General features: G+C 42.3%; 1 protein-coding gene across 7 annotated transcripts in view; it reads right to left on the bottom strand.

Annotated features, from left to right (window-relative positions):
- The window catches only part of FOXP1 (forkhead box P1), a 586,136-nt gene that overhangs the window by 296,137 nt on the left and 265,027 nt on the right, over positions 1 to 24,972 (bottom strand). For 6 of the 7 annotated variants that reach the window (XM_068557265.1, XM_068557270.1, XM_068557271.1 and 3 more), the window contains one exon: positions 24,712 to 24,772. The exons of the other annotated variant lie outside the window; for it this stretch is intronic. The gene's annotated coding sequence lies outside the window, so the exon portion shown is untranslated. The remainder of the gene's footprint in view (positions 1 to 24,711; positions 24,773 to 24,972) is intronic. 7 annotated transcript variants of the gene reach the window in all.

The following is a 24,972-nucleotide window of genomic DNA, read 5'->3' as shown; positions in this document are numbered from 1 at the left end:
GGCTCCCACCCACTTCAAAGTCCCTCACTACAAACATTTACAAATTTCATCACAGGATTAGTACTAAACAATATTCATTAAGAATCCCGCCAAAGTGCAACATGTAAGAAAATCAAACCTTTGATGCTCTATTTTGCAAATTTCATGGGCCACTAGGGATAATTAAAAGGGCAATTATATAAAGTTGGTGCAGTTTTGAGAAACAAATGACATTTTCTGCTTTAAAGCACTTGATAATTTGATATTTTGCTATTAGGGCCATCATGTGTACTTTTACAGACAGGCAGCCAAATAAACAATAAATGCTCCTTAACAGCCTCTAATGATTGTTTTTGCCCACTGATATCACTCACCATTCCAGTCCATAAATCATATGCTAAGAGATTAAGGTAAAGATAATGAAAAAGTATTAGACACCATTAAGCTAGAGGAGAAAAGAAAAATAAGGCTGAAAGTGTCGATGTCTTCTGGGCTTTCTGCAAAGACACCCAGCGAAGTCTGAGCTTCTGAGTGTGAAAGCAGGGCTGCGTTTGTCCCTGCGTTCATCCACCGCTCTGAAGCCAGCAAAGTACATTACGGCTCATGAAAAATACAGCGAAGAAACTGCTAGTGGCAGAAGCATTTAACTTCCTTGTTAGCAGCCTCCCCCAAGTGGCACTTTTTCACCGGCAAGTTGTTTATTATGTTCGGTGCCAGGCAAAACTGATTAAATGGGGCTCTTAAGAATCAGAGCGTTATAAATTCATGGAAATACAGCAAGCAATAAATTCCACGGAATTAAAAGCTTACTAGTGCTATTAGCATTTCAGGGTGTTTGAATTGTTAATACTGATGTGCAAAAATGATGTGCCTCTAAGACAAGGCGGACCGAGGCAACAGAGAGGCGAGCAGCTATGGAAATGTTTTTTATCAAAGTGGCACTGGGACTTGGCAGTTAGTAGAGCCACGGGAATGGAGGAGGGGAGTAATTATCTCCAAAATTCTCATCTGCCCTAAAAAGCCAATCCCACAACAGAAGACGGAAGGCACCAAATAAAGGTTTACCTGCAGGACGAAAACAAGCATAAAAATAGTATGCAAAGGATTTAGGCTTTCAATGAATGGAAATTCCATCTTAACAATGAAGAGGGAGGAGAGTTTTATATTGAAACCTGGTCTTAGTAGGGATGGGACCCAACGTGTTGTGACTGGGTGGATCTTGGTTTTCTCACAGGACAGGTAACCCCAGATCAGGGCCCCCAAAAGTAGGGTTGAGCCAATCAATTTCTCCGGATTGTCACCTTTCATCTTCGACTTTTTCCGGGAGATTTTAAAACTGTTATTCTAAAGTGGCAAGGGGTGAAAAAATCCATCATTATGCCATTAGGCAAGTGATATCCTCCCAAATTCAAGACTGTGAAGTGGCAATCCTATTGCATCCATCTATTTAAGGAATACTTCCTTCCAACCAACAGAAATGCATCTGAAGATCTTTCTAGGCAAATACAAATGAAGGAGAGCGAGAAAGAGAAAAAAAATACATGAGTGCATCTCAAAGACAGATTTTTTGAAAGAAAAAAAAAAAAAAAGTGCGAGGATATGATTTACTTCTTTTTTAGGAAAAAGAAAGAATTACTGTCCACAAAGAAAGTGTGATCACTTAAAAGAATTTAAGAGAAAATGTACTCTTCAATCCGGAATTACCAAGATTCGGGGGGAAAAAAAGCAATCCAAGCTGTCAATCTAGACAGATACCCAAAACATCGATTCATCCACTCCAGAGACGGGCAAAAAAGTACTATTTTCTAACATATCAAGAAAACGTTAATTCCTTTGATAAGAGAACCACACGTGTTAATACAGCCTACTGAGGGATCACTGGTACATGTGATTATCTCTGGGCCTATGTTCCACGTGTGGCTGTAACATTTATACTCACTGAAGCTGTCTGCTGCTTCCCCACAGAGAGACAGAGCCTGCTCAGGGACCAAAAAATAGAAAGGAGACAAAGAGGAGAAACCTCACAGAGAAACACTCAGATCCATTCATGTGCTTTCCCTGGGCTGACGTCTAAAGCCAGGCGTCCTTACAGGATCATCGTCTTACGGGGTGTCTGCATCGTAAACACCGCTATTCCTGATGGTTCTGCCTCTTAAGACAAGACCTACTATGTGTGGAACCCGGGCAGGGGAGAGGAATAAATCTGAGACATTGCTCTTGTACTCAAGAAACCTTAAGAGCCTTCCACTGGGGAAAATCATCAATTATAAAGCACCTATTATATATTCTAAATCAGGAATCAAAAGATTCTTAAAAGACAGGTTCTCTACCCATTGGGATTTTAGAGTGACTTTAAGATAAGGCGTACACCCAAAAAGATAACCCCAGAACAAGGCAGTACTGTATCTGACAACATTCTATACACATGGAATAATGGGGTTTTTTTGTGCAGTAGAGTCTCCAATTATAAGAGAGTGAAGAGGAAAAACTTGATAAATAGATCACCTGGGAAATTTTATATAACAGTGAAAATGAAAAATAATATGCATAATTTGCTCCTGCCAGGGCCCTCGGCATCATGGGTGGGTCAATCGTTATGGTCCACGCGAGGCTAAGTGTAGGTATATATCCAACAGCTGTGAGCCAAACCAATCTGGCCCTTGCCTCCAGGGGTCTCACAATATGCAAGGGTGGCACAAGCCGCGGCAGGTGGCCTCAGGAGCTGCAGAGAAGACCTGTGTCCCACACTAACACCTACCACCCCTGTTCCATTTTCTCACACAGGACTCAGTGCCTTGGTTCCCAATCAAAACTAGAAATTCCCCTCTACGTCCTTCATTCCCACTGACCAACAACCCTTTAATATCAGTGAGCTGCACTCAAGTGTTGTACCGAAGAGAAAACATTTACATTGTCAGCTTCTGATAACTAACTGGAGAGAAGAGCTCTTGCCCCTTGTTAAAGAGTGACCTTGGTGCATTTTTTGCCGAGGGTTTGGCATCAGTGGAGGGCACAGAAGTCTTCCCAACATTTTTACTGATACCCTTTCAATGGTAACATTGCCCAGAACTGGTAAGGAAGGGCTCAGTTCTAGTTTACTTCTGGAGATGCAGACACTTGCCCCACGGCCATGGTCTTCCTTGGTTTGGTAGATGTAGTACCTGCAGAAAGGAGATGGCTCTGCAGCTCACCACAGTGGAGTCTCCTCCATTCTCACCAAATGCATATGAGAACTAATGAGAAGCCACACACCCATGGGGGAAGATTCGCCTCTCTCCTTGGTATTTAATCCCCTCTGCTGTACAACGAGCAGACGTGGTGAGGTACACATCCTTCAGGTCTCATGTGACCCACCTAAGAATGGCCAGATTCAGGTCTGTTGAGAGGGACCACTTCGGTCCAAGACTGGGCTGTGCTCAAGCTCAGATTCCAAGAATTACCTGCCAAGAGGTGCCGGGATGGAGCAAGTTGGACCAACCATCAAACGATGCTTTGCTTTCCACTTGCCACGATCTTCCTTCACGCGTGTCTGGCTCATGTTAAGCACTGTCGCCTGACCCTCATAACCTTGTAACAAAATTTGACCCCAGCGTCTAAAACATGCCCAAGCCCTCTCCCTTCCTCCTTACTACCTTAGCCACAAATCACACTGCTTTCCTTCCTCCTCTGAACTCCTTGCCTTTGTCAGGTTCAAGACTACTGTAATGTGTCTTCCAGCGAAAAGAGTTGGCTATTTTCATGCTGAACCCACCGCCCTTCAGTCTTCCTTGAATACAGCCCTAGGCTGCCTGCATTATTGGAGTAGCTGGGAACAAAGTTTCTGATGACAAAGTCTGTCCTTGGAACGCAACCCCTTTGCTAGAGGGGGGACTACTGCTTGAAATTAGGGCACTAATTGTGTGGCCCAGACAATGAGCAAGAAAGGGAACTGGGGAAAAGAGAGAAGTGAGTAACACACAAAGTAATAAATGCCTCTGCCAAATGAGGGCAAAGAAATAAAATGGCTGCAATATTCGGAGGATGAGAGACTACCTTGGAAGGTCTGGTCCAGCGGGGTGGCGGTGGCCACAAGATGAGAAGAGGATGGCACACCGGCCATTTTGAAGCCTGATAAGCAGAACTTGATGCAAATTAAAATTGTCTGCTCTCTCGAGTCTAATACCGGAATGCCTTCAGCCTACTCCTCTGACCTGTGTGCATGAGGGAGTTCTTCTCAGAGAAGACTTCACGCCAGTGTCCCTCCTTCACAAGTCTCCTACTAATATCCCCAGGCGGAGATGAGCCCTCCCCAGAATTCCTTCGAGTCTAATATTTCACATCAAAAAGGGTTTCCACATTAGCTTCTGTACCTTCTCTAACACGCTGTGAGCTCCTCAAGACCTGCCCAAATATTTTATTCATCTTAGTGTCTCCAGGCCTAGAGAATCAGGAATATAGTAGGAGCTTGGTATTTACCAGTTTTAACTGAATTGCCAAAAGGAAACTGACCTGCAACATCGCCCCAACAAGCATGTGAGCTAAAGGAAGCCTTGAGAACAAATGCTTGAGAGCCTGGACACCGAGTGAGACCCTCCCGGCTGTCCTTCAAGCTGAAAGTTGCAAGGATGGAGCTGCAGGAGCTATTCACCTCCAGGAAGGGTATCCCATTAGAAAGGGGGTCAACACAGAAGAAAGCAGAGGGGAGAAATATAAAGATGAGGCTTTAGGACTTAGATTGAGCCCTGCCAGGTCTACACCCGGCCTATTCAGTTACATAGTCAAATACAGCCTCTTTTTGTTTAAGCTAGTATGGGATGAGTCTTACATGACAAGCAATTTAAAAAAAAAAAAAAAAGTTCTAGATGATACTTAGATAATGGAAGTCAATAAAACAAGCATTATATAAGAGACCAGCCACGCACAGTTGGGAATCTGGAGCGAGGACGTGGTTGATCTGGGCTGAATCAACTGTTTCTTATCACTGGGTTTTGAAATCAATCAGCAATCACACCTGATTTTCACATTTACTAAAAGCAAGGACTTAAAAAGAGACATCATCAAAACCCAGTATCTGATCTTTTTCCCCAGGGCTTCCTGCCCTTTAGGTAACAACACTTCGGCATCCTGGAAGAACTATGTTCAAATGGGTATTAGACTCATACAGATATAATCAAATAGCACAAACAGGTAAACACAGACTATAAATTCCTTCCCCCAACCGCCAATTTCCCTTTCCAAAGGCAACCACTGTTACCAATATCTTGTCTCTCTCTTCCAAAAATATTCTATACATATACAATCATAGGGTTTTGTACGTATACTTTTTTTCTGCCTTCTACCCAAAGAGTCCTATATTTCCCCACTTGGTTACTTAAGCTATCTTGGAGATATTTCCACATCGGCACATACAGGTCTGCATCCTTTTTTGACAGCGGCAGAGCACAGTCCCCGTGTGTTTCCCACCCCCAACCTAGGACAGACCATAATTTACCACTTCCCTCCTGACAGGCATTTAGGGAATTTGCTCTCAGAAACAATGCTGCAAGTTATATCCCTGTACGCAGGCCTTTGATCAGCTGGGTGAATATACATCCCTAGAAGCAACAGTTGATTTTTGCTACTATATTTGTGAACTTAGAGTCCGCAACCTTGCCAGTTAAAAAAATAAATGCCCATCACCTTTCACACACCCGCTACCTAGGCTTCCCTTTTCCTGGCATTCATCTGATAGGGTCAGATGATCGGATGCCCCTGAGGGACACTGAAAACAAAAAGAAGAGCACAATTCCAGAATACCAGCTAAGAGCCGCTGCAGGAGACCCCCAAGTACCTGGTAAAATATTCTACCCACCACCCTTTAAAAACTGAATACATTTTACAGACCTGTTAGAAAATCACATCAGCCTACACCTGATGGTATGTGAGTGTTCTGGGTCGTCTCACATCCTGGGAGTTAAACATGGCATGCCAGTCACAAGCCCAGGTCCCCAGAAGTGGGAGAAGTGGTCCCCCTTCCTTTCACATTACAACATAAATGGAAGTGGTTCCAATCTGAAAAACCCAAAATGTTTCCAACCCAATCTCATTATCTTCCTCTTCCACACCAGGGCCCTCCCAACGTTCCACTATCTCATCCGATGGTACCTCCATCCAGAGATGTTCACATCAGAAATTGAGATGTCATCTTGAAATACTCCCTCCCTGTCTTATCATTTACTCAACCCATCAACGATGGCTGCCTGCTTTTAACGCCTAAACATCTCTTAAAGCCTTTCTTCCCTTGCCTGTCTCCCATCAATATCACAGCCCATCCATAGTCTTCTCCGGCTTGGTCTTCTGCAATAGCCTCTTCCTCATTCATCTGTCCTACACAGCAACCTCCTTCTCCTCCTGGCACACCATGCTGCAGCCAAGCGGGCTTCCTCTCTCTTCTTTAAGCATGCCGCATTCACTCCCACCTTGAGGACTTGGCCCTAGCAGTTGCTCTTGCATGGAACACACGTTCCCTAAGCCACCTCTGGCTCCCCCTTTTCCTCATCTCAATTTAACTGTGGAATGTTACCTCCTCAGTCACTTTCCCTGACAATCCAGTAGTCTAACGTGGCCACTGACCTACTCATCCACTCTCTGATACACCACTGTTTCAGTTCACAGCTTAGTAAATTAAACCTGACACTGCTCTAGTTTATTTGCTTAATGTCTCCCTCTGTAGGCCATATGAGTAGAAATGTAGTTTCTGTATCACACAGTGCTCTCTTCTCAGTGCCTTGAATTGTGTCTGGCACACAGCAACTTGCCTCCAACGCTGGCTACCAGTGATTCCTCCCATTCTTGTGTCCACATGCCCATCAAGAGGGTGGAATCTTTTCCCCCTCCCCTTGAGTGTGGACCGGCCGTGCTTTGACAAATGCAAAAGAGTGAAGGGTGCTGTGCCAGTTCTGGGCCTAGATTCTGAGAAACCTGGCAGTGTCCTATTTCACCCTAAGTCTATCATGATGGTGAGGTCAACTTGAGAACCAAGTTACGGTCAGGACCAAGTGTCAAGTGTGGATGTGAAGCCATCTTGGTTGGACGTTCCAGCCACAGCCAAGCACCTGGGTGAATGCACTCCTGAGCCAACACCATGCAGAGCAGAGAAAAACCATCCCTGCTAAGCCCTGCCTGAACGGAAGAATCCTGCACCAACGGTTGCTGTCTAAGCCACTAAGTTTCAGGTTAGGTTGTGAAGCATCAATAAATAAGTGAAGCAGAAATGCTCGTCATTTGTTGAGAATCAGTAACTGCCTGCCTTCCTAGTTTTCTGTATCTACTGCCCGCTGCCCCCCGGCATTCTTGACCCGTCACAGAGTGATCTTCCCAAAACACAAGTCTGATCGTGTACTCCATTCCCCTAATCCCACCCCACCTTACCTCACATATCCCTCACTACAAAAACAGACAGACAGACAGACAAAACTGCTTTGGGAAGCGCAGATCCACGGATACTCTGCCTCTGCAACCCTGTCCTCGGCGTCCTGCTCAGCTTAGCACCTTCTACACACGGCCACCTCCTTCCACACACCACAGAGCACCTCGACACACGGGATGTGATGTTCCTTTTCTTTGGCTCCCCCATAACCTCCACCCTTCTCTCTTTCTCCAGACCTCATTTTAATCATTATTTCCCCTGGAAGCCTTCCCTGAGCTTCCTGACTAGGGCAAGTCCCCCAAGTGTAGGCTCTCAAGGCATCACGTTCCGACATTCCTTAATCCTCATCAGGAGGGATTTTATCATCCCCCATCAGTCTGCATGAGGCCGAGATCGTGTCGTTTTTGGCTCTCTCCTATAAACTCAGCAAAAAACGCCGTGGCTGGCACATAGGAGAAGCTCAAATATTGATATTTGTTGGAAAAGTGAATAAATGAATTGTGTGGTCACCTTGGACTGCCGACTTCAAATCCTGGCCACACCACATACTAAGGTTGTGACCCCCGGCATGCCAGATGAACCGCCGGCCGCCTCTCTGGGCCCATCTTCCTTCATCTGGTAAAAACAGTAGCACTTACCCAACAGCCAGGTTTTTGTGTAGTTTAAATAAAATTACATGTAACAGCACTTAGCCCAGTGCCTGACACGTAGCAAACATTCAATAATTAGCTACGATTATTACATCATTTACTACCATTCCCGTTTCTCACTAGAAGAAAAGTCCTAAATTGAAAAACAACAAGAGGTTTTCCCTCTGCCGTTCTACCATCTCTTTTTCCTTTATGAGCACAGAGGCCTTGTACATTATGCTAAGCTAAGCTCGGATGGCCCACGGCATCTCACTGCCAAGCTGCTCTCCGCAAGAAAATACCTAGACTGCCTCCGCCATGGTCTTTACAAGAGCTGATCTCAGGAAAGCCATTAAACAAACTGCTAACATGTAAGTTAGCAATTAAATACCCAGCCCCCTCCTTTCTTAAGTGTCTTATAAGCATTTAACAAGGATCACTGTTACTCTTGACAGATACACGAATTGATACTATTCTTCTAGAAAACAGTATGGGAATAGATATAAAATTTTCAATATGTATCAATATCTATCAATCTATCTAAATTTTAAATACGTATACTTTTCAACCCAGCATTTCACATTCTGATACTTTGCCTTATGTCAGTGCTTCTCAACTGGGGTCATTCTGCCCCGCAGGGGGACACATGGCAACGTCCAGGGATGTTTTAGGTTGTCATGCATGCGGGTGGGATGGGGGGGGGGGGGTGAGAAACGGGGACAGACATGCTGCTGACATCTAGTGAGTCGAGGTCAGGAAAGCCACTAAACGTCGCACAATGTAGAGCACAGTCTCCCACAACAAAGAATCATCCAGACGAAAACGTCCACAATCCTCCAGCTGAGAAGCCTTATCCTAAGGAAAGAATCAGATGGGCTTGCAAAGATGAATACACAAGCTTGCTCACCAGCATTATTGTGTACAACTTTGTACAACCAACAAAGTGGGACTGGTTAAATAAACTGTGACTTATCGACACACAGTTATAAGGTAATAATAATGCTGCCATATATCAACTGCTACAGAAAGATATTAACAACATATTTTTATATTTAAAAAAACAGGGAAAATGTAGCATCATTCTGTTAAAACTATGATATTCCTACACCCAACTACCAGAGAGAAATATAACGTGAGCCACAAATGTAATTTAAACATTTCTAGTAGGTACATTTCATAAGCAAAGTGGAGCAAATTAATTTTAATAGTATAGTTTATTTAATCCAATATATCTAAAATATTATCATTTCAACCTATAATCAGTCTCTAAACTTAAGAGATATTTTACAGTCTCTTTTTTCAAAATTTGGTGTGGCTTTGACACTTCCAGCACATGTCAATTCAGACCAGCCACATTTCAACTGCTCAAGACCTGCTGGTGGCAACTGGTTACCATATTGGACAGCACAGGTGTATTCAGTAACAGACAGATAAGGAGAGAGACGTTTAGAAGGACTGTCTCCAAAATGGTCCAAGTCCTGATCCTGAGGGCGGTGAATGTGCGGTTACGTTTACTTTCTCCCTTCTGTTTTACTTACTGTTCGTTTTTATGAGAATTACCATGTATAAGTACAGAAGAATCAACCTGTTTGGCGTGTGAAGAACAGAGAGAGGACTGCTTGTCGGGTTTCGTGAACACGAAGCAGCCCTCGTGATGATCTCCCGCATCCTTGTTGAAAACGACGGATGCTGGAGCTTTCAGAGGAAGGGCTTGCCGCCACCTGCCCTGTATGCAGATGTATGCCCGTGCACACACGCACGCACACACGTGCACACCTTCGCACAGTGGGGGTCAAGGTCATTCCAGCCAGGTGTATCCCAAAGAGCCAACCCTCCGCTCCCTCAAAACACATCTAAGTAGTGGGAAAGTTCACTTTCTCCCACATGGATGGGAATTCCTGCTCCCTGCCCTGCACACTCCCTTCCTTCCGCCCCCCCCCCACCCTCAGCCTCTGTCTCTCTCTCTATCCCTGGTCTTGGACACAGTAAACACTCACTGCAGTGTCTACCCAGGTTCCTCAGTGTAAAGCGCTAGGGACGCGACCTAAGTCCCCTTTAATGCAGTCTCCACGTGTAAGGGCTACAATAAAATCACGCCCGAGCCAAAGAATCCCATGCACAGCCCTGGAAAACCTGTTCACACTATTTCAGTCACAAGCTTTAGGTTTCGAAAAGCTGTGGGTCCCAGATCTCTCCATGTGAACTCAGGAACATCTGGGTGTCCATGGCCTGGACTTCTACAATTGTACCACTCAGATTGAAGCTGCAATGTAGCTGAGAGGCTGCTTCAAATTGGCAAAAATAAGCCAGGTGGATCGCTCTGGATGGGCCCACTCCTTACCTGTGGATGCCAGATGGGTGATGAGAAGCAGAAGAAGATGATTTAGAAATATAATATTATCCTGAAAAACTCAGAAACCATTTCTCTCTACTTAGGATCTTAAAGTTTTTGTTTTGGTTTTCTCTTTGAGGCCGGGGGAAGGTATTCAGAAGCCTATTTCATTCCTATTTCCACTAGGCTCCCTGATAAAAACAGCCATTTAAAAATATTTTAATTACCTTTAAAATGAATCAGTAGTAAAAATCATTAACATACTTAAAGACCTACTACATTCCAAGCACTGAGCTAACAATAAAAAGAGCTGACATTACTGAGCACCTGCTGTATAGGAAGCATGGCCCTAAGCACGTGTGACTTAGAATAACTCAGTTAATCTTCCAACTATCTCAAAGGGGAGGTACTAGTTTAGTCCCTAGTTTTGCAGATAAAGAAAACAAGGCTTGGAGAGTTCCGGTTACTTCCTCAACATCGCCAAGCTGAAAAGTAGCAGGACAGGGCCTCCAGTGCAGAACTCTAAACAGGAACACTTAACCACACTCCTCTTCCTGTGATCTTCACAGCACACCGACGAGACGGGGCCTTTCACTGTCCCCGTGTCACAGATGGGGACCACTGAGTGAGCAAGTCAAAAGCAGGCCCTGGAATGGACACATCCGAACTCAGACGCAGCCTCCCCCAGACCACGCCCTCTCTGGTGGGGGGCAGGACACACTGGTCCAAAACAAGGAGCTACCCCTTCCTCACTTCGGCATCAGAAATGTTTATTTTTCCATTAGAAACTGGTCGTGTTTTGAAACGGTGGTGATAGGAACCAGGCAAGTACACAGACAGGAGTACGGTTTCCAAGCGCATTCCGGGGAGTGGGGAAAGCCAAAGAAGGGGCCCAGGGTGGTCCTGGCCTGGGGGCCTGCTTGCCCTCCATCAGCGCCGAGCGCGGGAAATCTCGGAGAGGACAGAGAAAGCCAGAGGAAGTGCCCTTTCCACAGATATATGTGTGTATGTATGTAGTAATTTTTAATCCTTAGATTCAGGGTTGATGAGAATCAGCTGGTTGGGCTTAGAGACTAACAGCAAACACCCGGGGCGGGGGAGTGCAACTGCCAGCGCCCTCACTGCCTTTGGAGTTCAACCTTCAGCAACACCCCTACGAAACTGCTGGAAATCAGAGGAGCTCCCTGGAGCCCAAGGGGCTGTCCCCAGGGTCTTACTGTTTAGCTGGACACAGCCCTGCTGCTCTCGAAGCTTCTGGAACCACATAGCTGGAAGATACTAGCTCACTGGGTAAAGAGGCTAAAAGAAATGGAGAGAAACTTCCCAGGCTGGGGAGCACAGGCCCTATCCCGCGGGTGATAAGGAGACTATAGAGATGGGATCCAGCTGAACACTGTTTTTTGTTTGTTTGTTTTGTTTTCAAATTTGAGATGCTGATGATAACAGAGACATACAAGATGAAAAGCAGCTAGTTGCTCTTATTGGGCTAAATGCTTTACACAGATCTGTCCTGTTTGTGCTCACCATAAAGCAAGGAGGTACACATCCACCTTATTTACAGAAGCACTTCCCTTTTTTTGCTTACTAAGTATTCCCTGCTGCCCCACATAGTGCCAGGAATAAGTAAGCACTCAATAATTATTCACTGAATAAAGGAATGAACTTAAAGCATCAAAGTTTTTGAAAAACTTCTGAGCCCCAGATCTCTCCATGGGATTTCGGGAGCATCAGAATGCCACTGGTCTGGCCTTTCAGTATTTTAGCACTCAGATCTAAGCTGTAATGTAGCACTCAGCGAATTACTCTGTAAATTCTGGCAGAAGAGCCAATGGTCAAGTAACCTCCCCATAACAGGATCCCTTCTCTAGCTGCCCAGCACCTTGGACTCCCCCATCCCCACTCCTCGAAACCCTGGCTGCTCCCGAAATTATGAAAACTTAAAAGAAGAAATATAAACACCCTCAAGAAACAAAACTTCTGGACTGCATGTGTAACGAAAGAATTGAACAAGAAAAAAAAAGACATACACTTTTTTTTCTTCTATGATTTAGGTGATAACAAAAAATGATAAAACTTCGTGTTGGCAAAGTTGCAGTGAAATAAACATTCTCATTCAGTATTGGTAGAAGTATAAATTGGTGCATTTTGAAAAGTACGCTGATAACATGTATGGAAAATCTATAAGAATTCCATAATTTTTCTTCTACAAATTTCCCCCATAGAATATATCTAAAGAAATGGAAACTGATAAACGTTTGTGCACAGATACGTCTACTGCAGCATATTACAGAAAAACTGGAAATGACTCCCACGCTCAACACTGAAGAAGAGTTAATTAAACTTCATTAATATGTGTACATCCAACGAAAAAGGAATTGAAGAAACTATATGTTATTCCCAGGGTCAGGATTCTTGATTATTTTTACTTTTGTGTTTGGTCAACTTTTCTACAATTTCAAATTCCCTATAATGAGCTGGTTTTTACACTTGCAATCAGAAGAAAAATGAAGTTTACAAGAATTTCCTATTCTGTTCTATTACTAATAACATTATAAGAACTAAACTAATGAAATTATATGACCCTTCAAGGTGACAATTCTATACTGGTCTTTGTGTGTTTTGATCCCACATAAGGAAATAAAGAGAGGATGTCAACCCCATTCCAGAACGAGGGGGAGAGAGACTTCAGAGCTAAGCAGTTCCAATCAGTTAGACAGTGTGCACCTCAAAAACAATGACCAACACACCTTATAATCCTTTTTTTGTGTCTCAGTCCTTGGAAAAACACATGTCACAAGGGAGTGGCTCACTGGGGTTAATCAGTCAGATAAGGAGAGAGTGGACACCTAAATTCTCATGCTATGTACAATACTCAACTATTTAAAAAATGCACAGTAGTTGTCAACTGGCAGAAAGATTCTAACATTACACACATCTTCATTAAATATCCTTGTTAAAAAAAAAATCAGGCTTCAGAGGAAGGACAGAGACAGGGAGAGAGGAAGGGAGGAGGAGGAGGGACAAGGAGGAAGAGAAGAAAGAACAGGAGGCAGAAGAGGAGGAAGATGGAGAGAAAGGAGGAGGAGGGGGAAGGGGAGGGGGAGGGAGGGGGAGGGAGGGGGAGGGAGGGGGAGGGGGAGGAGGGGAAGGGGGAGGAAAAGAAGAAGATTTAGAAGCTGGAGCAGGAGGGAAGGAGGAAATGAGGGAGGGAGGGGAAGTGAAAAGTGGGCATTTTCTGAATTAACATATTTAGATGCTGTTTTTCATATTTAATATTTTTAAACACTTGTAAATGGTGTAATTTCCCTTAACACAGCTGGAAACAGGAGAGTGCATTGGAAATGAAACTTAAGAAAGGGCCACCTATATAAAAAAATACATTTTGGTTTTCATCAGGTCTATTTTTTTTAAACAGTGAACTTTTTAATAGTGAAATTTTAACATTTCCACTTGTTTTTGATATTGTATCATAAAAGGAAGGAAGAGGTATATTAGAAGAGAGAGGGAATCCCAAAACAGACCGCTACAATTACCCGGTGGCCAGGGGAACGAACATCTTTTTCCTTTTCTGGGTCTCAGTTTCCTCTTCAGTAACTTACAAGGAATTGACCAGAGAAGGCTAACATTCCTTGGTTCTCTCTGAAGTTATAAATCTAAGAATACTTCATTGAGTGGCCATTCGGGGATTTCAGTACTAGATAGGGGAATGGCCACCAAGGACAGAGGTACACAGCTCAATTTTAAACACACCATGAACCTCCCAGGAACTCAATAAATATGTGTTGCCTAAACAATTAATGACAGTACCCCTAAGGCATGGCATGCAAGTAAACTTAAATTTTATACTTTAAAAGCGGTAAAGACATTTGAGTTTTCCAGAGTAAACTGACCAAAACTCAACCAAAGCAAATTTTGGAGATGCAAAAGCAGGCAAAGTAAATTAACAGCTTGCTCTGGGAAAAGAGAAGGAGTGATGTTTGGGATAACGCAACAAAGAGAGGATGAATGGCTGTCCCTTGAAAGGAGGCAAAGTTCCCTGCTCCCATGGTGGAAATCAAGTTGGGGAAGTGGGAAATATCAGATCAGAAGAGAAAAATGCCGAGCGACTTGAAGTCCAGAAATTGTGAAATCAAAGTTAATGCAAAGTGTTGCTCACCTTATTATGGAAAACACACGCAGTCGACACCAGGGGATGATTTTATGTGTCTCAAATTAATGTTAATATTACTTAAAAGTAGAGGGAGAAACTGAGTGATAACCTAAAATCCCAACATCGTATTTCTAAAACTAATTCAAGAGACTGAGCTATCTTGAGACATCCTACACAGGCATACTGGCCATCATTAATAACTGGAGGGAATCAGAAGACCCATCCTTGCAGGAATAGATAACACAAGAATGGAAGTCACCAAGATACCCTAAAAATAAGACCGAGATATAACAGTGATAACTTGGGAAAACACTCATGATATTTTAAGGGTAAAAGCAGGAAACAAAATAGTATATACAGTACAAGTAGTACACATAAACAAATCTATATATACAAAACACTGGCAGGATACAGATAAAATGTTGAACTATTTAGGTGAGGTCACCAGTGAAATTTTTCCTCCTACATTTTCATCCTCTTCTAATTTCTTTTAATGCCATTTTATCATGAAAAAAAATGAAGAAGTACGTTTATCATCTTCCACAAAGAGAGGATACTCTTACCTCACCCAATACCACCTTAATGGTATTTAGTATGTAAAAAGTGACAATGTATGTTTTTCATCATTTCACCTACAATTTCCTAGGTGCTCGAAGATTTGGGATCAGCCTAGAAATCTCGAAAATGTTCAACTGTTTCAGAATTTTTGAATGAGCCAGAGTCTTTGATGCTCTTAGTTAATTTGAAAGATGGATGAACCCATCAAAGACTACCTATATTAGTATAAGGTAAAGATGATAGACTCATGTGTGGCTCAGGCACCAACTAGTACTTTACTAATCTAGAGATCAGGTTAACCACACCAAGCTATGATGTACTTTAGATGACTAAAGACAACGTACTTGAAGTTCGAGATGTAAATATACATCTCCTTTTACCCCTGCCTTTTATTTGTATTTAATACCTGAACCATCGGATTAGAGAATGAGTTGCATGGCGCAAAATGCACAGGATTCCATCAGGAAACAGTGAGTTTTTCTCTGATCACTTCCCACAGGCTGTCCTATGACCTAAAGGTCAGAGTTAGACCCTGTCCGAGTGGGGCTGCAAGAGGTGGAGGCACATGTGATGATCTTAACAAATAAGAATGCTGAGCAGGCACTATTCCTGGAAAAATCATTCTAGATGCCTAATTTCCAAAAGCAGACAGGTAGCTGTATGAAGCCAGGAGTGAGATTCAACCATTTTTGGCTCCTGTTAAGGTTATCAATGACTTTCACGTTCAGAAACCCAATGGTCAGTTCTTTGTCACCATTGCTTTTGACCTCTGCGCAGCACCGTATACAAGTGCCAATGCTCGCCTCCTTTAAACAATGTCCTCAATGGGGTTCTGGTTCTCTGGAGTCCCGGAGTTTTCCTCCTGTCTTTGACCTCTCCTCCGTGTCTTATGCTCAAATCTTTTAATGGCGTTGGCTTCAGAACCCACATCCTGGAGCCCTTCTCTTCTTTATCGACACCACTGTCCCCCGCCTTGGTGAGCTCATCTAGGTTCATGCCTTTACTGACACTTACATTCTTATAAAGCCTCAACGTATAGCCCTGGCTAAGACATTTCTAGACCCACATATCCAAATGCCCACTTGATATCTCAGTCTGGGTGAGAAATAAGCCACTCCAACCTCGCATGTCTACAGCTATACTCCTGGTATCCCCTGCTTCCCTTGTCCACTCTCGACAAAGATGCTTGGCTTGACCAAACTTGAATCAGGCTTCTGAAGCCATCTGTGCACTTCCTTGTAAAGCCCAGTTTTAGCAAGAACCCTGCTCAGTCAGTTTAACCAGAACTCTCTCACCTTTGATATCTGATCACCCTTGATATCTGATTGGGTTCCTCAATCGCCACCATCCTCCAGGTGATGTCGAGTCACCCTAGCTTATCTTCAGCAAGAATCTTGTTAGATCAGTTTAGCCAGAATCCCCCCTTACTCCTGATGTTTCCTTCCGGAAACTGTCCATCTACTGACCGACCCCCCCCCCCCCACCCCGCAGCACGCTGCTTCTTGGCTATAAATTCTCACTTGCCCGTGCTGTAAATGGAGGTGAGGTCAGTCTCTTCTTCCTCCTTCCTCCTCACTGCAGCGTTCCCTACACCTATCGGGAAGGTCCCGAATAAAGAAGGCACTACCGTCTTTAACGAGTGAAATTAAATAATTTTTTCCTTTAACACCCCCAAACCTGTTCCCCCACAGGCTTCCATATTTTGGTTAGTGGCAGCCCCATCCTTCCAGCAGCTGCTTAAGCTGAAAGTCCTCAGTCTTCTATCTGACTTCTTTCTTTCTAACCACAGTCAATCCATCGGTTGATACTACCCCATCACACAAGACAAAAATCTTGGGAGTCATCCTTGATGCAACTGTTTTCAAACTTCACATCCATTCCACCAGGAAATCCTTGGCGTCTACCTACGGATAAATTCCAAATATAACTACCAAACTAAATTTGTTAGAATTTCATAAATCCCCTGCCACCTCTACTGCCACACTGATCCTGGCCATCACCCTGTCTCACTGGGAATTATCACAGTGGACTCCTAACACATCTTCTTGCCTATCACCTCACCCCCCCACTGTCTACTTTCAAAACAGCTTCCAGGGATTCCCTGGTGGCGCAGTGGTTAAGAATCCACCTGCCAATGCAGGAGACACGGGTTCGAGCCCTGGTCCGGGAAGATTCCACGTGCCACGGAGCAACTAAGCCCGTGAGCCACAACCACGGAGCCTGCGCTCTAGAGCCCACAAGCCACAACTACTGAGCCTGCACACCACAACTACTGAGGCCCGTGTGCCCTGGAGCCCGCGTGCTGCAACTACTGAAGCCCGCATGCTGCAACTACTGAAGCCCACATGCTGCAACTACTGAAGCCCGCGCACCTAGAGCCTGTGCTCCGCAACGAGAAGCTACTGCAATGAGAAGCCCGCGCACCGCAAAGAGGAGTAGCCCACGCTCGCCACAACTAGAGAAAGCCCGTGCACAGCAACAAAGACCCAACACAACCAAAAATAAAAATAAATAAATAAATAAAATTTATTTTTAAAAACCCCAAAAAAACCTGTTTCCAGAGTGATCCATTTAAAGCGTGACTCACATCTTGTCCCATCTCAAAGCCTATCCACGGCTCCCTACTTCACTAAGAGATTAAGAGTCCAGTGAGCCTTAATGCCCTACTAGGTCTGGCCCTGTTACTCCTTGTCCTTGTCCCCCACTACTCTCCTCCTTGGATGACTTTGGTTTGGCCACAGTGGCCAACGTACTCTTTTGAGAACATGCCTTATTCTTTGCTCAAATGCCTGTGCTTCAGTTAGACTTACCCTGACTAGCTACAGTTGCAACCCCCTTCCCTCTGGCAATTGGACCTCCCTTATCCGCCTATAATTTCTCCACCACACCTGTCACCTCATATTTATTTATTATGTTCCCCTACCTGTCCACACCCCCTAGAGCCGTGAGCAGAGGCCTTGTCGCTGTGTCATTCACTGCTCTATTCCCCATCAGCTACAGCAAAACTGCCCAAGAGAAATACAATGCCTGCCACATAAGTAATTGTAACCACACTGGAGAAAGTCAAAAGAAACCTTGAAATTAATTTTAATATTTTACTTAATCCAATGTATCTAAACTATGCTCATTTTTATGTGTAATCAATAAAGAAGAGTGATTCAAATATTTCACATTCTTTTTTCCATACAAACTCCTCGAAAGGCTTTGTGGATTTTAAGCTTACAGCATGCAAGTTTGGGCTAACCACATTTCAAGGGCTCAATAGCTACATGTGGCCAGTGGTTTCAATATTAGACAGTGCAGGTCTATTCTACTCTATTTTTTTTCTGCTCTATTGTATACTTATTCTATTTTTCTTTTTAATTCTTGGGCACAGCCCACTGAATTGATTTCCCAACCCACAAATGGGTCCCCATGTGCCCTGTGAAAATCACTGCTCTAAATAAACTTTAAAGACATGTCATCAGTAATGAATGGATTTTAGGACACTTCCTTTGGCCTACAGGGACTGCTCACGATCCTTTAAAAGAGAAACTGACTTCCAGAAAAGAGCGGGCTGGAGGAAAGGGTGAGGAAGCGAAGATGCATGCCAATCCATGAACCGAAATCATCACAATCCATATCCAATGACGCCAGATTTTTTTAAATTAAAAGGTAATTTTAAATAACTCACTCCACTGTCAGATAATTAACAAAACATCGAATTACCTGTCATTATATACCATATACCTGCTAATATACAACATACAAGGGAAAGTCTGCATAATCTTCACACTTCAGAAAGAGTGCATCTGAATAGAGCACAAATACTTCAAGTTTTTCCTTTTTCTCCCCCCCTCACTCTCAACCCATGCAAAGGCCATGGAAGTACAATAGTTCAGGATCAAGGACAGAGAAGTACAAACTTAAATGATTAATTTCATTTTCCGTTTATGAAAGCCCTACTCACCAACAGACTTTTAAAAAGACACCATCAACCTCAAATCCAAACTCAGCCCTGGGCAGAAGGTGTCAACTTCTAAAACAGACTCAAAATAAGGATTCTACCATTGATATACCATTTCCTCCTTTAAGGTCCTGGATGTTACTAGATACATTAGAAAGCATGCAGTCAAGGTTACCACAGATGTGCTACCCTAAACAGGGTTTTGTTTTTATACATTTTTGAGCTTCAGATTTTCTCTGAGATTTTTGAATTGCCAAAGAAAGGCAATACTTCCTACATCTCTGGTAAGCTGTTAGGTTTTCACCTAAGCTGAGAACTTCTTCCGAAGATGCTCAAGGTAGGCAGTTTGGATATCTGTGCCCTTGGCAGACGAAAGAGCAAAAACGGCATTTAAAAAACATGACTAAAACCATTTGTTATTTGTATTTTTACTGTTCACTGTGCAAAAATATGGCTACTTGATAACTGTTGCAAATGTTGTCTTTACTACAAAACGTGCCTTCATGTACATTTCAACAAGTGACTTCTGCTTGAAAACGAACTCTATTGAGCATATTTCTCTGGAAATCAATATTTAAAATTTATTTTCTTTGAAACGAACATTCAAGAGAGACAGCTCTTGTTTACAGAGTTACTGAGTTTAGCATTATGGCTAACAATGTTTAAAAACAGCTAACTTAAAATGCAAACATTTAAATTCTGAAGTTTAACTGTTGGGAGGCCAAGTCTATTTCTATGGAAATATAAACAGCATGAAAACAGTAATTTCCCCCCCAATGCCATCCCTTGTGAGAATATTTCAGGCCACCATTTTGCTGGATTTAGGAGTAAGAACTCACACAACTCTGAGGTTGTAGGACAGTTAAAAATTTAAATGCTTTGCATGAACCTTGAAGACATTATGCTAAAGGAAAGCAGTCAGTCACAAAAGACCACATATTGTACGATTCCATTTATGTGAAATATCCAGAAAAGGTAAAACTCTACAGACAGAAAGTAGATTCGTTGTTGCCAGGGGATGGGTTGAGGGGATTAACTGCTAGTGGGTGTGGCGTCTCTCTCTGAGGTGATGAAAATGTTCTCAAACTAGATTGTGATGATGGTTCCAAACTCTGTGAATATACTAAAAACCACTGAACAGTACACTTCAAATGAGTGAACTGTAATGTGTGTGAATTATATCTCAATAAAGCTATTAACAAAAAATTAACATGCCTAGTAACATTCACAACAACACTGGCATGAAAGGTACAAGGAAATCAAGTTAGTCTAACTTAGCTTTCCGATAATAGTAAAATACATAAATTCCTGACACCCTGGTCTCCGTGTTAGAGAACACTTTCTCATAGCAACCAATATTTGCCCTTCCGAATACCTGTCACCATCATCCATAATGTCTGTCTTCCCCTTTACAACATAAACTCTAGGAGGACAGAGACGGTATCCTTCTTATGTAGTGCTATGATCCTAGCACCTAGCACACAATCATCAATAAGTACCTGCAGTAAGAATTAACGTATATACGCATGTAGTATGTACATTTGTAGGTATGTATGAATGAATGAAATTACTGGACTGAGGCATTTCAACCAATCAAGTTGCTGGTATCCTAATTGTCCCCTTAAATCTGTTCTCCAATTCTCCCATGCTCCTGGCTACCCAGCTAGAGACATTTCCCAGCAGTCCTTGCAGCTTCTTGTGAAATGATCATAATCTTACCAATTAAACGTCAATGGATGTGATGTGTGCAATTTTTAAATCATTTGCTTCAAAGAAAATTGCTTGCCTTGGACTTCACTGTATTTCAACCATGTAGATAAGGACAAAGGCCCAAAGTAGAGAAGCACAAAAGAGAAAGAACCCATCCAGTCAAGCTAGACTGGCCAGATTATTAGATGAGACAGGGAGGTAAACTTCTATTTGATTTAAGCCATTGTATGTTGGAGTCTTCATGTTACATCAGCCTAGTCTTTAACTCTGAGTGTTACAACCCAGGCATGGGTATATGAGTGTGAAGGGGAGGCAGGATGGAATTCAACGCTTAACTAAACTGACTGACTAGTCGTTTCAGCCAACGTGGTCAGCTGGTATCACTCTTTCCCAGTGTCTTTATAACAACTTCATGAATAGGCAAATAATTCAAATGCTTAATGCTATAAAGAGGTCATTTTGAATGGATTTAACTCAGAATATCGTGGTCATTAAGTAAACATTTGAATCGCGTAAATATACACTTTCAAAAGAACCAATGAATACATTTAAAATGGCTGGATAGCTATTTTTAACTTTGTTTGTAACCAAGAAATAATTTGTAATACGTAAGACACAATGAGTGAAGTCTGTAAAGATGCCTTATCATCCCTTAATCTAACAAAAAAATAGCTCACATTGGGGGTGGAAGAAAAACTGCAACGATCACCCTTTCTTTTAGATTGTTTTTTTAACTTTCTCATTAACAAGTTGACTATAAAACTGAAGCAACACAAAAAATGAAGTTTGAAGATGACCAATATTTAAAGAATAACCATTTAACTGTAATCTGTATGAGCTTCATGATTATCATCAATTAACTCCCACTGTCATTCAGAACTGAATCCAAGACAATGAATTTCACAAATTGGATTTGAAGTTTTAGCAAAAACCTGTGTGGGTGAACTGCAAATGTTTGGGGGAAGCAGGGAAAAAAATGACACAGAAACCTATACATTAAACCACCAAACCAAGGCAGCCATGATAGAATGGCATCAATATAATTGTGACCAGAGCACCTTGTCTTTTTAGCTCCAGTCTTGATATTTTACATGACCTTGGATAAGTTACTAATGTGACCGGTTTCCCAGTTTGTAAAGTGGGGATTATAATAATTACCGGCTACCTCTCAGGGATGCCAGCAACCAGACCCATTTTGTAAAGTGCTCAAATCTACCTGGAAGAAATTGTTCTATCACTACCAAGTATGATGAGTGTTATGTATGATCTTTCAGATCTCTGAATCTAACTTGGAAAAATGTCTTCATCTGGTTTTCTGAATTTTCCTGGCCACTTTTATGCACATAACCAGTTGTTCCCAGAGTGCCACTGTAGGCACATTTATTTGCATTTATGCTGACTGTTAATGAGTCCCAGATTGCGAATTTGGGCATGCCACTGACTGAGGAGCTCCTGGTATCTGAAATCTCTATCCTGTGAGTACTGTGGAAGATGGTGCTGGTCTCTTGACCATCACTGGGCAGCACAGTATCTTTGTTTAAGGTTTGTTCACTGGGAGGAAACACTAATAAGCATTCTATCCATTTTATAAATTTTTTTAGATTTTATATTTTTAACAAATCTTTTTTTTTCCTTCATATATAAGAGGTCAAGATATGTAAGGATTAGTTTTTGAAGGATCCTTGAGCTTGTTAAAAGGTAAAAGAGTACATGTAAGTTATTATTTATTTGTCTATATATCTTATTTCTAAAAAAAAACTGAAAAGGGAGTCAAAACACAAATGGAATTGATATTGTAGAAGAAAAACAGTTAAATAATAAAATGTTAATTGGGAGTAGGAAAAATGCAGTTGACTTAAAAGCAGAATATCAACAACAAAAAGTTGAAGTTAAAAAATACTACTAAGCTTAAGCAAAAACTCTTACTCTGAGATTCCTAGCAGTCAAGACAAAAAGAAAAATTAGATGAATTCGTTGTTCAGCTTCCTTTGTTTCATGAAAGGAGGCATCAGGAGGACAAAATTTTTCTATTCTCCTTAAATTTGACAAAGCGTTCCTGATTTGCTGGATACTACATAATACACCATGTTCTTGACAGTAATTATAAAAAAGCTTGTTTCTTCCTCCGCATGGACTACCTTTCTTAGTCAACTAATGACAAATTCCTGGAAACTTTTTTTTTTCCCCAAACTTGCCCTTGACTCATGATATCTTTAACCTTGAACAGTATCATGGAATTGGGAAACATCATACTGCACAAACTCAAATATTTTCACGTCATGGGTGTAAGCATGGTCATCATAATGACATCAGTCAGGAGAAAAATAATTTATGCTTACAGGTGATTCCAAATAAAACGATGAAAACCTACTCATTAAGCCCATTTTTGGAGCTGGAGGGATATTTCATCTTTTCAACCACTTTTCCAGCTTTGTTTCATCACAATTTTTAGCTGCACCAGAAACCTTTGCTAACAGCACAAAATGAGTTCAGCACCTGGCATGGCTTTCAATGAGGAACACCTTGGATTGAGATCTTGCAGGGCTCACAGAGACCAGGACACACAACATGCAGCTGACTAACCGTGGCAGAGACAAAATGCCCACAAAACAGGAAATAGTGACTGGATGGCCTTTTACAGAAGGCGGCTGCAGAGCCCTGAAGTAGAATAAAACTGGGAAACTGGGAAGTGCTTTGCCAGAAATCATGCGAGGTAGGACCTGAGAGCCCCAATGACTGGTTGGCATCAACCTTTTCCATGCCAGAACATCTGAAAGGTAATATATCCTCTTTGGAGGTCAATTAGGTGCTTCCCACATGGTTTAATTTAAACAACAAAGATAGTGAAATGAGGAACGTTGGTTGGATTTTTTGGGCCCAAATCAAATGTGCCAGAATGCAACTGGAAAAACAAATCCCTACCTTGATAGTGCCTTCTAGAACCCCCAAACCCTGGGTGAGATTAAAAACAAAACCGATCTAAGAATCTTCACATTAGCAAAGTTTCACAAAAAACCTTGCTCAACTGAAGAATAAGAAGTCTGTATCTTACAAATTCATAAACTCTAATTTGGTAAGATCTGAGCAAAGGCTTTGTGTAGTAACCAGGCTGGCAAGTAAGTGTTTTAAAGCAGACACAAATCTACTCAATCAAATGCAAACACCATTGGCCAAGATTCAAAAATAAAATGAAGACGCTTGCTCCTTGAGAAACATCAGACTTGAAAGTGACCTGCAAGATGAGCTTGAGGGAGGCGACCTCTGCCCTCACCGGAGACATACTTTGGGAATCAAAAAAAAAAAATGTAGCCTCCAGAACCGTCAACCAGAGTGTTTTTTTTTGCCCCTGCTCCCAAAAGTGAGTTTGAGAAAATTTAACTTAGCTTTAATTCATCAAGCTACACTAGTCTCTATGAAAACTTCTAATTTTAAAATCAAGTACTCATCTGATTTGCAAGCAAGGTCAAGAGAACAAGGCAGCTGAGCGCCGACGTCACAGGGACATGCCCCACGCCACACGGCAGTTACATCAACGCGGCGTGTTGCCATGGTGCCTGACTATTAATTTCTGAAAGAAGGGATTATAAAGCAGCCAGATGAACATCCACCGGATGACACCACTTCAGCACAGAAGACGGACATGCGTTACTCCTGTTTGCAGCAAGTTAATTTTACGAATCACCACTTTTGTGATGTGAATATTCCTTTCTAACTTTAAACCTACCAAGTCAACAACCAAAAAAAAAAAAAAAAAAAAAAAAAAATTCGACTTCCACAAACAGGGGAAAAGTTTGATAATATTTGGGGGCGGGGGGGGGGGGGAATGTGACTATGTGAACCACTTGTTAAGAGCAATCTTTTCTTTAAAGGCCTTCGAAAATATGCTACATACACACTTACACACAAATAAATACATGTATATTTGATAATTCTGTAGATCCGAAAAGAACTGAATTAAGATGCCTAGAAGTTGGTAGATAGAGTCCTAGATGTAATTCCACTAATCATATTTGCATTTACCTTTTTTGGCTTCTGTAAAGCAATCTTCTGTTATAGTCACCTCAAAAGGTCACTTCTTACCCTGAAAACAAAAGAGAATATCAAAATCTGAATGTCAAGACACAGTAGCAACCACCTATTTGCCTGGGAGAGATGCAAGAAAACCAACCAAAGAACTCAATTCTATTTAATGGCAAAAGACTCTCAGAGTTAATAAAAACCCGTGTCAAGACCTCCACTTAGTGGACCCTGTGCCTTTGAGGCTCTTCAAGACGATAACAA

The sequence above is a fragment of the Eschrichtius robustus genome, chromosome 12 (assembly GCF_028021215.1).
Source record: "Eschrichtius robustus isolate mEscRob2 chromosome 12, mEscRob2.pri, whole genome shotgun sequence".
NCBI classification, from domain to species: Eukaryota; Metazoa; Chordata; class Mammalia; order Artiodactyla; family Eschrichtiidae; genus Eschrichtius; species Eschrichtius robustus.
This window is presented reverse-complemented; position numbering and strand designations above follow the sequence as displayed.